The sequence below is a fragment of the Nestor notabilis genome, unplaced genomic scaffold (assembly GCF_000696875.1).
Source record: "Nestor notabilis isolate BGI_N333 unplaced genomic scaffold, ASM69687v1 scaffold3380, whole genome shotgun sequence".
NCBI classification, from domain to species: Eukaryota; Metazoa; Chordata; class Aves; order Psittaciformes; family Psittacidae; genus Nestor; species Nestor notabilis.
The window spans coordinates 82,248-86,263 of NW_009910494.1; positions in this window are offsets into that span (position 1 = coordinate 82,248).

A 4,016-nucleotide genomic window follows, 5' to 3' on the forward strand; every position below is an offset into this window, starting at 1 on the left:
TGGCTGCTGCTGACACCAGGCTTGAGTGAATCTCAGATGGAGAGCTGGGAATCTGCCTCCTGGATACAACTCCACGGAAAACTCAGGATGGGGAAGGTTGCTCGCTGAGGCCTAATGGATAGTGAGGGAGCTCTTCCGTTTCAAGTACTTCCAGGAACAATTACTATTTGTTACCTTCCTCTTAAACAACTGAGCGTATGTATTATGTCAGTAGTGTTACAAATCAAGACATTCAGAATCTTTTTGTCAGATTTTATTAATTTGAAATATTGTTCAGCTGTATTTTTGTAGAGGAAATGTCTATTTAAAAATAAACTTTCAGATGGATACCTCATTTCGAAAGTTAACTTAGAGCATTTTAATCACAGAACGCACCCACATTTACCCATTTATAGGGATGATTGATAGCTGAGGGACAGTGGTTATTTTTTTTTCATGAGCATATATACACATATATATATCACTATAAGTGATATAGTTTATATACACTTGTCTAAGGTGTCTTGGTGCATTTCATTCTCTTAATGTCTGGTATCACACAAGACAGCAGCAGTATGACTAAGGCTTGGTTAGGTGAGGCACACGGGCTTTCACCTTGTCACTCTGCAGATACAAGTTTGAAGCACAATAAAAAGCTACATGAAAAGGCGAAGGGGACATTTGGAAATCAAGTGGCCACTTGTACGAGGTGTTAATTGCACTTTTGGCACATATCTGAGATACTCACAGGGTACTCTGACCTGTGCTGGGGAGGACAAAGTTTAGGTTTATAGTTTAACAAAGCTCTTCTGTAGGGCTTTCGACACTTTCAGCAGCAATAGATGTTTGTGTGCAGCAAGACTCCCGCCTTGGCCTTTGGGAAAGGAACCGGGGTGAACCCTGGCCTGTGCCCCCTTTTCCATAGCGAAAGGCCCTCAGCCCAGGGTGAAAGACTTTGGGGCAGGTGGAAGTAACCCTGATGGTGCAAAAGAGCTTAGAACATACCCATGGCACTTAAAATAGTTTAAAACTCCATTTTGGCACAAAAGTCAGTGCTATAATGGAAGCCTCAGCTACATCAGTGATACCCGGGGTGTGTTTGTTGAGCTCAGGTGCCAGCTGAGGAGCAAAACAGAGCTGCTGGGTTTTCACGAGCAGGAACGCATCCTATGCGAAGCAAGCGGAATTGCCCCGGCGGAGCTTTCCCTGTGCAGCTGAATGAGCCCGGAACTAACCTCCAGCGTCCGTGAGTCACAGCTGCTGCCTCCAGCCCCGGCCGCGGAGCGCGGCTCTCGGCGAGGCGCAGCAGTTGGAGGGGAAGGGGCTGACTGGCGCCAGCCCCCGGAGCCGCACGGAACGTCCTGTCGCAGCGCAAACCTCGGGTCGCTGGGCTCCGTGCTCGGTGGGGCGGGCTTGTCTGGCTTCCAGGAGAGAGCACGATGGCCAGGGCTGGAGACTGCTTCAGGTCTCCTGGTGCAAAACAAAACTGAACAACTGCTCGCAAGTACGGCAGGGTATTTACTTCTCAGATTAAATTACCCGGTGTGCACTTTATCTGAAATTCACTGGTTGCAGCTAAAAAGCTACGTAAAGCACTAGCGTGGGTTCTCCGGAGGTGGTTCTTAGTGTGTACAACAGATTAAAGTTTAAGCTGGTGCTTACCACCGCCGTCAGCGTTACAGTTTCCCCCTGTCGCGCAGAGGGAGGCTCTGCAGCCTGCACTCTCCTTTCCCAGCTGATAAAGAGGTTCCTGCATGGGGCTTGTCATACTCAGCATTTTCCCTTAGTCCCCACCGCTGCCCCCCAATTTAAATGTTATCTCGCGGTGTCTGTGGCTGAGATGTGGCACAGCACATCGGGGCTCAGGAAGGAGCCTGGGAGCTCTCCGCAAGAACAATTACTGAGGCTCACCTTCAGTCGTGGAATAAGGAGTTCCCTACAGCTCTGCTGGCCTCACGCTGAAGGGTTTGGCCAGCCACTTTGCCAAGCCAGGTAAGTCAGTGCCTACATGTAGAGACACTCCTCCCCAGACTTCATGTTTTTCAAAATCAAGGACTTAAAATAAGCATTTATTACAGTTGCTTTAAACCACTTTATCTTTTCCCCTCCCAAGTGCTGAGGATGAGCATCTGCCAGGTCACTTCATTAACACCGGCTGCCTCAGCGGGAAATGACCTGAGGTTTAAAAACTTCAGTTTAAGCTCTGCTGCTTGTAAGAAATGGCACCTGTGCAGAAAGGCCGTACCCTGGCGGCCACCCACAGCACAGGACAGCGCCTCGCTGGTCTCGAAGAAAGCTACCAGAGAGCTACACCTTACACTAAACCAAGAGCATCCAGAATAAGGGGTTTAGGGGTTTTCTTGTTGCAAATAGTTTTGGGAAGCAGTGGCCGGGAGAGACAGGAACAGATTTGGTTACAGTTTGGTGACAGTTTCCACGTTATTTACAGGGGGGTTGTTTTCCTTTCCGATGGGACAGGAGAGGGGAACACTTGCTCTATGTGTCCGTCAGACTCACAGTGCGTGATCCTGTGCAGGATTTCATTCAGGTAGGCAGAGGACGTAGCTGTGAATTTGAGCTCATGAATCTCACCCCTAAAGGAAATTCATGCCAAACCCGTACCAGGGAACGGTTCAGCGCATCCACCGCAGAGCGTGACAAAGCGAGGAGCACAGGGTCTGAGGCGTTTCACTGTGGCAGCTCTTGGCCTTTGGGAGCCCAGGCACATGGAAGATTCAGTACAGCAGCTACAGGTGCTGCCGAGCAAACCCAGCCCAGGCTGGGCTCACGCACCCGCAGGCAGAGCACAGGTAGTAAGAGAGCTAAAAAGAAGGATCCTTTCCTTTACCAGGAAGTTCCTCATTCACTCGGAGCAGGGTGGCCGCAGGCTGGATCCGTGCAATGAGCTGACCCAAGTGTCATGGCGAGTCAAATACTGTTACGACTGGAGATGGGGGAGAGGCAGGAGCCCCGGCAGGGGCAGGATGAGGGATACAGAGGGTCTGTCCACCAGTCACTGTGCTGGCTAATGAGAGCCAACGCCGGCCTCAAGGAGGTACAGTCCCTCCCTAGGAGCGTGTTGGCGGGTGTTTTGACTCTCCTCAAACAACTTGCACCTCCTCTTCTGCATGTCCCATTCTCCGGTCAGCCCCCAAGTACTGGTTCAGGCTGTTGAATTAAACAATCATCGTGCTCCTGCTTCTTTGTAGGGGGAGGAGGAAACCGGGCAAACCACTTCTCCACCTTCTTCCCCACTGTCAGCATCCAGCCAGCCTTTCCCTGTGAAACCCGGAGCTGGAATGTGCTTCCCCTGGATAAGGTGTCCCTCCCGCAGCTGCCTGGCCGCAGGCCATGAATCCCCCAGGAACCCGCTCCCCTCAGCCCTGTAGCACCCCAAAAGCAGTGAAAGGCCCTGTAGGCTCTGCAGAACCAGCCCAGCCTTGGCAGGCTCCCAGCCTCACTGTCCCAAAAAGTCCTGCACATCTGGCCAGAGGTGAGCATGCAGGAAGGAGTATCATGGGGATTAAAGCCAGGCTGAAGCATTGCCTCGATTACTTGCCTTCCCTGAGTGACCTGTCCCCTATTTATGATGTAAAACTAATCAGAAATAGGGTGTGATTTAATTCCTGGACCTGAAGGACTCGGGGTCCTGGTGCTGCTCTGGGGTTCACTGCCAGCTCTCCAAGTAATGTGAGGTTTTGTCTTTTCTCTGCAAAGGTTTCTTTCTAGAGAAAGAGTTCTTGTCCTTTCTCTCCAGGTTTAAATACTCCACTTCATTTGGAGCAGGAATCTCAAACAGTTTTTAAAGAAATCATTCTGAAATTCAGATGCTCAGAATGTTTCTTATGCTGTGTGAACTGGAAGGATCCCAGAGATAAGCCAGAATTTGGTGGGTCCGGTACTCAGCAGGATGGATGAGGGAATCAAGGGCTTGTCTCTGGTTCTCTGCTCATGAAATTACTCATGCAAATGGGAACAGATTCAGGTGCGGAGATGCCAGACAAATCCACCCAGGACACAGCAGAGCGTGGATATCA